Below are 12,479 nucleotides of genomic sequence, written 5' to 3'. Positions count from 1 at the left end.
AATATATCTCATGCACTCTTTGGTCAATCTTTCGATTGTTATCTCCAACAGAGTAAGATTCGTATTCCTTGTGGAATCGAATGTTCATCCTTTAACAAGTTTGCTTTCGCTCTCTTCAGGATGTTTTCGGTCGTTTATCCATTTAACAACCTATAACCCGGTTATGGATAATCTTCCATGCGAGTGTATTATCTACGTTTTGACGGCTATAGATAATATGTCTCATGAATTTTCCGGTATTCAGACCGAAGAAGTTTCCGACGATCAGGTCGATGTACTTATGGCATTCAGGCCAATTTTCCGGTATTCAGACCGAAGTGGCGCTCAGGCCAATTTTCCGGTATTCAGACCGAAGGAGTTTCCGACGATCAGGTCGATGTACTCATGGCACTCAGGCCAATTTTCCGGTATTCAGACCGAAGGAGTTTCCGACGATCAGGTCGATGTACTCATGGCACTCAGGCCAATTTTTCCGGTATTCAGACCGAAGGAGTTTCCGACGATCAGGTCGATGTACTCATGGCACTCAGGCCAATTTTCCGGTATTCAGACCGAAGAAGTTTCCGACGATCAGGTCGATGTACTTATGGCACTCAGGCCAATTTTCCGGTATTCAGACCGAAGTGGCGTTCAGGCCAATTTTCGATTGTCAGATCGAAGAAGTTAATCCTCCTCTCCGTTGGTGTCGATAAACGTCGAGTTTTTCCCAATCATCCGTTGATGATTTGGTTGTGTTCACTCTCCCCAGTAGAGTTTCCTCCTCTCCGTTGGTGTCGTAAACGTCGAGTTTTTCCTAGTCATCCGATGATGTCTAGTTGTACCCCTCTCCATGCAGAGTTACCTCTCCGTTGGTTTCGATAAACGTCGAGTTTTTCCTAGTCATCCGATGATGTCTAGTTGTACCCCTCTCCATGCAGAGTTACCTCTCCGTTGGTTTCGAAAAACGTCGAGTTTTTCCCGATCATCCGTTGATGATTTGGTTGTGTCCTTCTTCCCTAGTGAAGTATTCCTCCTCTCCGTTGGTGTCGATAAACGTCGAGTTTTTCCTATGCGTCCGTTGGCGTATGGTTGATATCTTTCCCCGCAGGGTCGTCCCCAATTAATCCTCCTCTCCGTTGGTGTCGATAAACGTCGAGTTTTTCCCAATCATCCGTTGATGATTTGGTTGTGTTCTGTCTCCCCAGCAGTAGTCCTCCTCTCCGTTGGTGTCGATAAACGTCGAGTTTTTCCTGGTCGTCCCCAGTTGGTTACCTCTCCGTTGGTCTTGGTAAACGTTGAGTTTTTCCCATTTCGTCCGTTGACGTATGGTTGTATCCCTTCCAGTCATTCATTAATGTCTGGTTACCTCTCCGTTGGTCTTGGTAAACGTTGAGTTTTTCCCATTTCGTCCGTTGGCGTATGGTTGTATCCCTTCCAGTCATTCATTAATGTCTGGTTACCTCTCCGTTGGTCTTGGTAAACGTTGAGTTTTTCCTAGTTGTCCGTTGGCATCTAGTTGTGACTTCTTTTCCCATTCATCATCGTTGTGATGTCTGGATGTGGCCGTACCCTTTGAAAACAAAAACCAAAAAACAAAAAAAATACCCAGTAATAAGTATCAGATCCCAGTGGACGTTTCCATTGGTGGATCCCTGTATTGTGCAAATTCTACGGTTCTTGGTATTCAATCCCTGTTTACCCTGAAAGTCTGACAGCCATTGCTATCATCCGTTCGGGTTCCCAGCTGATTGAATAGGGGCAGCTGTAGCACCTCAAATTTGCACCTATCATTGTACTTACATTCTCATGTTAGGTCGTAACATAACATGGTCCACTGCATAGCATTGCATTGTCCCTTTTGCCTCAAGTGCAAGATCATCAAGAGAATTAGGTCAAACTGATCAGGAGATCAGTCAATCAAGCAAGCAAGTGTGTTTTTCATTGAGCCAAGGCCCTAGGGTTGGTCCAACATGTTCACATGACTTGGGGGTCCATTTGAAGTGATTAGGTCAAAGATTGGAGGCTCAGAGGTCATCAGTCATTGCACAATCAGTCAGAAACCCTAGAAAGTCAAACTTGGTCAACTGTGGTTGATTTTATGGTTTTGATGGATGGATTTGGTTTGAGACATCATTGAGGAATTTGAAGCCAAACAGAAAATTTCCAAAAATAGAAACTGGACCTGTAATTTTAACTGCCAAAAATGGAAACTTCTTGATCCCAAACTTACATCATGATACAAGCTTCAAATGAATTTTTGCCCAACATGAAAGTTGAAGATCTTGTTCTCCCATTTCCAAAAAGTCCAAGAACTCTCAATTCCCATGTATGGTTGTCAAGATATGATCAATTCATTTTCAAATTTTCTTGAACTTCAAAAGGCCATATCTCTCAAACCATTTGGCCAAAATTGGTGAGGTTTTTTCCAACAAACCATATTTAACCTCCTCTTTCCAAAAATGTATTCATCATGCACCAAAACATTGCCAATCAAAATGGCACTTTTGAACCTATCATGTTTAAATTTCAAGTGTGGTACAAATTTGAGTTTTTGAATTAAGCATTTTTAAACCATTTGGCCAATTGGAAACATTCAGAAATGTCATTTGGGACATGTTTGCTAAGCCCATTCGTGCAGCATACACCTCCTTGCCAAAGTGGATGAAATTTAGCAAAATGGCAAAATTGCTTCATTTGTGATAATCATGATTAGCACTTCATTAGCCAAGCTAAAACAGAAGTATATAACATCATTCTCTGTCCAAAAACCCTAGCGGCAGCCATCAATTACACACAGAAAACTCCCATTTCTCTCAATTCTCATTTTCTTCATTTTTGCATTTTTCTGTCAAAACCCAAAAGAGCTCGAGCTGTCTAGTTGGTTTCCTCATGTGCTCACCATTTTGAGTTGATTGCAAGCTTCATTTTCCTACTGTAAAGCACTCAAACAACTGTTTCATCCAAAGCTCCATCAATGGCAGATCGTGGTTGCAGCTAGAAACAAGTTTGTTGAGCTAAAACTCGTGCATCATCAACCATCTGGAACTTAAAGCTTCAACTGTTTCAACTTTTCATAGCCAAATCAACACTGTTCCAACTTTGTCTTCAAGGACAAGTAGGTTTTCGACTCTCTCTATTTCCAAAATCATGAGGTGCTTATGATAGATCTTAGATTGCTGATTCCAATAAACTTTAAACCACTAAAAATGGTTGGCTATTTAAGAAGATATGTTGTTTTCAAGTTTGATGATGAAATATCTTTGTGCTCGATTCATGATGCTTAGGGTGATTTAATGAAAATAGATGCCATATTCTTGTTGTGTGTTGTCTGTTGATCACGTTGGTATACTTGATTTGATTTTCTGGGCAAATATTTTTTTCACGAGTTTGGAGGATGAAGATGCGTGCACTGTACATAAAACCCTAATTCCCCAGATTCTGTTTCTTTCCATTCACGTGTATGCATGGCCTTGTCACTGTTCCATTGCCCTCAACCAATCAAAACATTTCGTGACCCAGTGCTGTACGCTGCGTTTTGCTAAATGATTCACATATTTACAAGTATGCCACCGGTCAACCCTTTTGACTCATTAAACCATGTTTGCTTTTGATGTTTATTCCAAATTGATACATCATCTTCTAAAATTCATAACATCTTCAATTCAAATCCAAAATTCATGAAAAGTTTTGCATTATGCCCTGCTTGATCTCTAGTATTTTATCATGATTTTTGCTGATTTTTTGGATGTTTGAATTTTTAATGGCATTAGGGTTTTGTTCATGTGCCCAATTTTTGTACATCTTGCCAAATCCTTTGTGAAATTGTGATGCCTTATCCAATGGCCCTGAAATTTTTTGTGCTCAAACTAGACTCATTCATGTTTATTTTGATGTAGAGTTTGTGAATTTCTCATTTCTGGATCGTGAGTTGTGAATTTTTGAAGTAGGGTGTGACAATTTGTGTCACACCATTGATGTGTAACTTGTTGATTTTTGATACCATGCTTCTTGACCTCCAATTGATGTGAATTTTTGCATGAACCTACTCTTGTATGTCTAGTTTGCACATGATTTTTCTTGGAATTAATTGTGGCATTTCCTAATTGTTTGAGATTTTCTCCCCTGTTTGACCAAAGTGTTGACCTTATGTGATGCATGTTGCCATTTCATTTGTGAAATCCTCATACTTTATTAGATGGACATGAAATTTTACATGAGATAACTAGACATCCTAAACTTTGCCATGGTTTTAGTCCCATTCATTTATCATATGCCCTCTCTGATTTATGAATTTTTCAAGTTGATGCATGTTTGGTTGACTTCTTTGAGCATGTTCAAATTTGCCTTGCCTTTCTGATTTTCATTGACTGCCTTCCACTTGTCCAAATGTGATGAAATTTGACATGCTTACCATGCTATGTGTTATGATTGGTCATGATTTATTTGGTAATTTTTGGAAATGTTTGAGTTGACTTTCGATGCAAGTCTTGCTGTTGACTTCTATGAGCTATCATTTGCCATGCTTTGACTTCTTTTGCTTATGAATTGATGATGATGCATGATATGAACATGAAGCCAATTGGGTTTGCTTCCTAAATGTTTGAATTTGATTTTGATTGGGCATTGCTTGCTGTTTTGACTTTCTCATTCATTTTTGACCCTAGGCTTGTCCTAGTGGTCCTGTGGCTTATGTTTGAGTTCTTGTTTTTCAGGTTAAGCTACAAATGACCAATGAGACCATTTCTTTTTGATTGAGTTTGCTTAAGTATCATTGACTAACTTGTTGTTTTGTAGGTGGCTTGAGCTTTGTGCCTTGCACATTCATTGGTTTCTAACTAACTATTAATGTCTGTTTCCCTTTGTTTTGCTTTTGAATGGTGTACTGATTTGTTTGACTATTTCAGGTACCATTTAGTTGCTTAGTTCTTTGAACTTGCTTGGCTTTGCTTTAAATTGCAACTTGCTTTGAGGTATAATCCCTTTTTCTTCATGTAGTCTGGAAGACCTGGCCTGTTACTTGGCCAGGCAACTGTCTGAAGTCCTCCTTAAGAGGCAATGTTTGTGTATGTTTTAATTTTGTCCCTGTACATAGTCAAAGACCTCCTAAGTGAAGAGGCAATTGGCAGAACCCAAGGGATATGCAACCTATCCCCTGCTATTCTGTGTGTCATCTGCTTTGCTCACACCACTGTGTTGATGCATTGCAGATACAAACCCAAGATCTTGTACAATTGTACAGTTGAGTCAGTTTCAAATGTGTAGAAGGGTTCCCACTTTCTGAACCCACACATTCTTGTCTTAAGCTCTCCCAGGCCAGGGATAAGAGCTGTGAAGTCTTATCTTCACTCACCTTTCATCTGCTTCACCTTAGCCCCTCAATGGCAAGGTTAATAGCTAACACTACCCATTTCCAGAGGTTTGTTTGTTGAGGTTGATATGACCCCTCGACTAAAACCTAGCCTTGATGTTTGAGCCCCCTTGTTGGTGTGTTTATTTCATGCTGTATGTGCTTGTGTGGTGTGATTGTATCCCCTAGGTTTGCTAGACTCCGCGTAGTCTCGTTTGCATGTCAATTAAGGTAGCACGGTTCCTTCGTATAGGACTTCCTTTCTTGCTTGAGCTTTCCTAAAACACAAACAAACATTATCCCCTCTTAAGGATACGTTAACTCCTTCTACTACAGGTGAGTAAGTCTCCAAAGGTCGAGCATCAGGTAGATTGCGCAGTGACGTTGTCCACTTAAAAAACACAAACCAACGGGAATAGTTTAGCCGAACTACGGCAACTCTGATTCTCATGTCCAGATGAGATACGTAGGCACGAGATGCGATGTCTTGTCGAGTTTGACTAACAACTAATCCTTGCTTGTTTTCGCCCTCGTTGCGATCCTTTCTCTCGCCCTCGTTGCGATCGAGACTTTCCCTTTCTCTTGCCCTAGTTGCAATCGAGACCTTTGTTCCAATAGTTTAGCCGAACTACGGCAACTCTGATTCTCATGTCCAGATGAGATACGTAGGCACGAGATGCGATGTCTTGTCGAGTTTGACTAACAACTAACACTAATTCTTTTCTCTCGCCCTCGTTGCGATTGAGACCTCCCCTTTCTCTTGCCCTAGTTGCAATCGAGACCCTTGCTTCCTGTGCAAGTCATGTTTAGGATAGGCTTGCTTCCTGTGCAAGTTAGCTAGAAACCTTAACTTAGGGACGATTTTGCATGACAACATCTAGGCTCGAGTCGTAGTCTCCCTAGTGTTGTGTCTCCCTCTGTTATCTGGTTAGGCTAGTCCTTTTTTCCCTGCGTAGGGGAACTACGTCGCCCTGATCCTTATACCAGATGAGGTACGTAGGCAGGAGATGAGCTGATCTCTCCGGGCGCCTTTTTTCTTTTTGTGTGTGTTGTTTGACAGTTGCTAGGCTCGAGTGCCTGACTCCTTAGCAATTTGTTGTCTGTTTGTTTGAGTGTGTGCTTGACAGTTATAGGCTCGAGTCCCCGACTCCCTATTAACTTGTGTGTGTTGTTGTGTGCTTGGAAGCTGATGTAAGTCCATCGAGTGGCACTCGGGTTCTAGTGTGGGTTTGTTGGTTCGGATGCTGATGTAAGTCCAGTGATTGGCATTCGGGCTCCATGTTTGCCTGTTTTTGTTTGTGTGCGTGTCCGCCGAGCTACGAATGCTCTGATTCTTCTCTCGTCCGAGAAGATACGTATGCATAAGGTGCGATACCTTAGCGAGCATGTGTCGTTTCCCCAGTTCGAACTACTTCGACTCTGATGTCTATGCCTGATAGACTAAGTAGGCCCAGGATGCGGTATCCTGCCGAGTCAGTTTCAGTCTGTTTTCTTGTGTCTCTTTCAGCCAGTGTGTGTGTGTTTTGAGCAGTGTTTTAGCAACCATTTTCCTTACTATTGTGCGTGGATCCCGTCGAGTACGACGGATGCGTAGGGGTGCTAATACCTTCCCTTCGCATAACCGACTCCCGATCCCATTCTCTTTGGTCGCGAGACCATGTTCTTTCCAGGTTTACTCTGAGCGTTTCCTTTCCCTCTTTTGGGATAAATAACGCACGGTGGCGGCTCTGTTGTTCTTCGTTTCCCGCCGGTTTTTCGCGTAACGCGACACTCAGATGTGTCGACGACAGAGAAGTAAGCCAATTGATGAAAGAAGTACACGAGGGGTCGCTCGGTACCCATGCCAGTGGGAATGCGATGGTGAAAAAGTTGCTGAGGGCTGGATATTATTGGATGACAATGGAGGCCCAGTGTTTCAATTTCGTGCTGAAGTGTCATAAATGCCCGATTTATGCTGACAAGGTGCACGTGCCTCCAAATCCGTTGAGTTTAATGTCGTCTCCGTGGCCGTTTTCTATGTGGGGCATTGATATGATCGGAAAGATCGAGCCTACGACTTCGAATAGGCACCGGTTCATATTAGTGGCTATTGATTACTTCACCAAGTGGGTGGAAGCAGCCTCCTATGCAAATGTGACGAAGCAGGTTGTTGCTAGGTTCCTCAAAAGAGACATCATTTGCAGATATGGGGTTCCCGAAAGAATCATTACTGATAATGGTTCTAATTTCAATAACAAGATGATGGCAGAACTATGCCGGGAATTCAAGATCGAGCATCACAATTCTTCTCCTTATCGTTCGAAGATGAATGGGGCGGTTGAGGCAGCTAATAAGAATATTAAGAAGATTGTGTAGAAAATGGTCGTGACCTATAAAGATTGGCCCGAGATGTTGCCGTTTGCATTGCATGGGTACCGAACCTCAGTGCGTACATCTACTGGGGCAACGCCTTTCTCGCTTGTATATGGGATGGAAGTCGTGCTACCAGTTGAGGTTCAGATTCCTTCGTTGAGAGTCCTGATGGACGTGAAACTGAAAGAGGCCGAATGGGTAAGGACTCGGTACGAAGAGTTGAGCCTGATTGAGGAAAAGAGGCTGGCAGCCATTTGTCATGGACAGTTGTACCAGCAGTGAATGAAGTGTGCTTTTGACCGAAAGGTGCGACCTCGTGTGTACCACGTGGGAGATATGGTGTTGAAAAGGATCCTTCCTCCTCAGAACGATCGTCGGGGCAAATGGACACCCAATTATGAAGGTCCATTCGTGGTCAAGAAGGTTTTCTCTGGAGGAGCCTTGTTGTTGACGACCATGGATGGTGAGGATTTTCCATCCCCTGTGAATGCGGACACAGTTAAAAAATACTTCGTGTAAGAGACCCGCTGGACGAAAAGAATAAAATAGTCCAGGAAAAAATGGGCATCCCGGCGAACCAAAGAAAATGAAAAAAGGTTCGAGCAAAAATTAGGGATAAAAAGAAAGAAACTATACACCCGGCAAGTCGAAAACCCCACAAGGGCGGCTTGGGCAAAAAAGGGTATCCCGGTGGACTGAGAACCCGAAAGGGAGGTCCAGAAAAAAGAGGGATTGAACCGAACAACTGCGTCTAGCATGATCGTTTGTGCTTTGGATATGACACATGGATAATCCCCGACAGGGATCGGTCGGGAGCGTCTTGTTCATAAGGCAGAAAGTGTGGAGAGTCTTAAGGACATATGGGGTGTAACCGAGTTGGAACTCGATGAGATCACGAGTTCACATTGCCATTAGGATAGATTTTCCTTTTGTGCGCAATTACCTCTTTTCAAGGATTGCTTCCTTTGTATTGCTCAATTATGAGCCACCTTTTTCAATCAATAAAATGCATATTTAGTCAAATAATTTTGTTTTTATTTTCATTACCGCTTTGATTGCAAAAACATCTGTTTATTTTAATAAAGAATCCTTGCATTTTAAGACTTAGGGGTCCCTTCCAATGCATGTTTATAGGATTGAAAACTTGAAATCTTATTCGGAAGGTTGAGTGACCCAGGTGTTGAAATTTTGGCGCGCCTGGGGCACGTTTTTATCTAACGATCTCTTTTGCAGGTGCTGTTAGATATTTTCACTCACTTGCAGGTTGTGATGTGAAGCTTTTTGACAAAGATTCCTTTGAGGTCCAATCAGGGACAATGAATAGAAATTGACGAATGGTGAAGAGACGGCGAGAGTATAGCGACGATCCTATGGGATTAATCAAGAAGACTCTTCAAAGTCGGAGGACTGGAGAGTTGGCATGAATCCAAGGAGGTCGGTTTCCTTGAAGTATAAAGAAGTCGAGAATAAAAGGTGATGAATCAGAAGAGACCAGATGAGTCTGGGAGCTCTCAAAAGTGTAAAGCCAATACTGTGGGTAGATGGTGAATGCCGGTGTTCGACGAGTCGACAGGTGTTCCGTGTCAAATATTCCGTATCTCCCCAACGGGTTCGAGATCGGTGTTTCCTCGGCAGCCAAGTCTGAAGGTTGTTGTTTCCCCCAGCGGAGGGTTGAGATTGTTATTTCCCCAGCAGGTCTGGAGATGGCCGTTCCCTAGCGGAGGGTTGAGATTGTTATTTCCCCAGCAGGTCTGGAGATTGTCGTTCCCTAGCGGAGGGTGGAGATTGTTGTGTCCCCAGCAAGTCTGAAGGTTGTTGTTTCCCCTAGCAGGGTGGAGATTGTTATTTCCCCAGCAAGTCTGAAGGTTGCTGTTTCCCCAGCGGAGGTGTGCGTTGGTGGTTTATTCCCCAGCGAAGTCCCCAAGCGGATCAGGTTCAGTGGAGGTTGACCCTGGTAAGGGTGCTCTTTCCCCAACAGCAGTGCTATTCCCAAGCAGGATTGGAGATTGGAGTGATTTCGAGTTCCTCAACAGAGTTGCTCGTGTCGTTCCCTGAGGAGGATATTTCTTATGCATTCATCATTTAGAAAAGCATAGCATATTGCATAACTCATTGCGTAGCATTTCCATGGTTATGGAGCATTACGCTGTAAAAGAAAAAAAAACTCATGCATCAGCATTGCAAGCATAAGCTAGTCTCAAGTTGTGGTTACCGTTTGAGAATTGGTTTAGCTGGAAGTTGGAAAATGTTACTCTGAGGAGCTTAGCATCGTGACGTTGAATCAACGATATTCCCCAGTAGTGTGATATTGGAGGAAGATTTCTGTCGAGCGGAGATGGAAGTTGGAAGATGTTACTCTGAGGAGTTTAGCATCGGGACGTTGGATCAACGGTATTCCCCAGTAGTGCGATATTGAAGGAAGAATTTCTGTCGGGCGGAGATGGAAGTTTGAAGATGTTACTCTGAGGAGTTCGGCATCGTGACGTTGGGTCAACGGTATTCCCCAGTAGTGCGATACTGGAGGAGATTTCTGTCGAGCGGAGATGGAAGTTTGAAGATGTTACTCTGAGGAGTTTAGCATCGTGACGTTGGATCAACGGTATTCCCCAGTAGTGCGATATTGGAGGAAGAATTTCTGTCGTGCGGAGATGGAAGTTTGAAGATGTTACTCTGAGGAGTTTAACATCGTGACGTTGGACCAACGGTATTCCCCAGTAGTGCGATATTGGAGGAAGAATTTCTGTCGTGCGGAGATGGAAGTTTGAAGATGTTACTCTGAGGAGTTTAGCATCGTGATGTTGGGTCAACGATATTCCCTAGTAGTGCGATATTGGAGGAAGAATTTCTATCGTGCAGAGATGGAAGTTGGAAGATGTTACTCTAAGGAGTTCAGCATCGTTACGTTGAATCAACGGTATTCCCCAGTAGTGCGATATTGGAGGAAGAATTTCCGTCGGGCGGAGATGGAAATGAAGATCAAAGAAGTTTTGGGGTTCAAGAAAATAAAAAAAAAAAAAAAAAAAAAGAGAAGAGAAAAAAATCGAAGAATTTATGGGGTTCAAGAAAAGAAAAAAATATAATAATCCCCAGCGGAGCGCAAATTGTCCGTTTGTTCTTGGTATTCAACCACTCTTCACTCTGATCATCTGAAAGCCGAGGCTGTTCATATCGACAGGTTCACAGTGGATTGAATAAGGGCAGCTGTAACACCTCAAAATTTGCCCTCCTCTTCTTCGGACTAGTTTGACACATTACATTTCATATTTTAGGGCATTAGGCATTGCATTTTGCATATCATCTGAAAATAAGAAGGTCATCCTCCAAAGTCTTTTCAGAAGATGGAGAAGTTACCTGATTCAAGCCTGAGGGTTTTCATGGATTGATGATCAACCATCTGAGGGTTTGTGCTTCAATTAGGGTTTCTTGATCCATCAAAGATCTTGAGAATTATCTTATTTGCAAGGATACATTACCATCATCATGGTTCTATTATCATCAAGGATTTCAGAGTGCATTCTCAAGTTCCTTTGGATTAGGGTTTTGACCTCTAGTCAACCCTAATCAATGCTAGTCTTCCAGCTAGGGTTTCTCAAGGAGATGAGGCATTTTATTGATATGAGGATCATATGATCATTATATTGGGCTTTTGGGAGCTAGGGTTTCATTTCTGAGCCATTTCCCCAAGTGGTAGAGGCTCAAGCTGATCAGGGCATTGTAAGGTCATCTATGGACCAAAAAGTCAACTGTGCGATCAACTGAGGACTATGAGGTGGGGACATGAGTTTCAACACTTCAATCATGTTCAAAAGAGGCCCATTTGTCATTTCAAACATCTATCTTGAAGATTTTGAAGTCAGGGCAAAAGTTTCCAAAAATGGAAAGTGACCTGTAATTGAAAGTTTCCAAAAATAGAAAGTTTTTGGTCCACATTCAACTTAACTTTTCAACATCAAATAAGCTTCAAATGGATTTTTTGTGAACCTGAAAGTTGAAGATCTTTCTCTCCTCTTTTCAAAAAGTCAAAGATCATGATCATCTGATGATTGGTTGAGAAGTTATGGCCAAATGATCACAAAGTGTACATGGAATTTCAAAATACCATAAATTTTGATCCAAAACTCCAAATTGGTCCATCCTTTTTGCAAAATGCTCATTGTGACCAATACTTTCCAAATGAATCATTGCCTTGCTTGAAAAAAGTTCATATGATCATGTGTTCATACATGTGTTTTTTGGAGGGAAATCCATAATTCAAATTTGGTTGATGCTACAAATAAAATACCACTTCCATGTTGATTTTTGGATGTTTTTAAGTGAACTTGAAGCATAACATGGCACTGTTCACGTGCACATGTCCATGCATAGTCACATTTTGCATTTTTTGCATTTCACTCCATATTTCACTAATCAAGTTTAGCCAAGGGAAATTGAGATTAGCACAGTCATTAACACATGATATAAAAGCCTAATCATAACTGAATTTGCACAGAACAACACATTTCAGATCTGAAATTCACATTCCCTCCATTTTTTTTCTCACTTCAAACTTCAATTTTCTTCACACAATTCATCAATTTCTTTGCATAATCATGATTATGGAGTATCATTGAGTAAGAATCCACGTTTGGTTTGAAGAATTTGGTCCAGATTTGAGCAGATCGAAAGCATGAACATGAAGATGGAACTTGAAAATTGAGCTGGATTTGAGTGCTTTCAACCATCACTTTTCGCACAAAGCTTCTAATCAATCATATTGGAGCAGATCTGGAAGTTCTGGAAGCCTGAGAGCACGAGTTTAGAT

The sequence above is a fragment of the Lathyrus oleraceus genome, chromosome 5 (genome assembly GCF_024323335.1).
Source record: "Lathyrus oleraceus cultivar Zhongwan6 chromosome 5, CAAS_Psat_ZW6_1.0, whole genome shotgun sequence".
NCBI classification, from domain to species: Eukaryota; Viridiplantae; Streptophyta; class Magnoliopsida; order Fabales; family Fabaceae; genus Lathyrus; species Lathyrus oleraceus.
The sequence above is the reverse complement of the archived record's forward strand: the minus strand, read 5'-3'. Positions refer to the sequence as shown.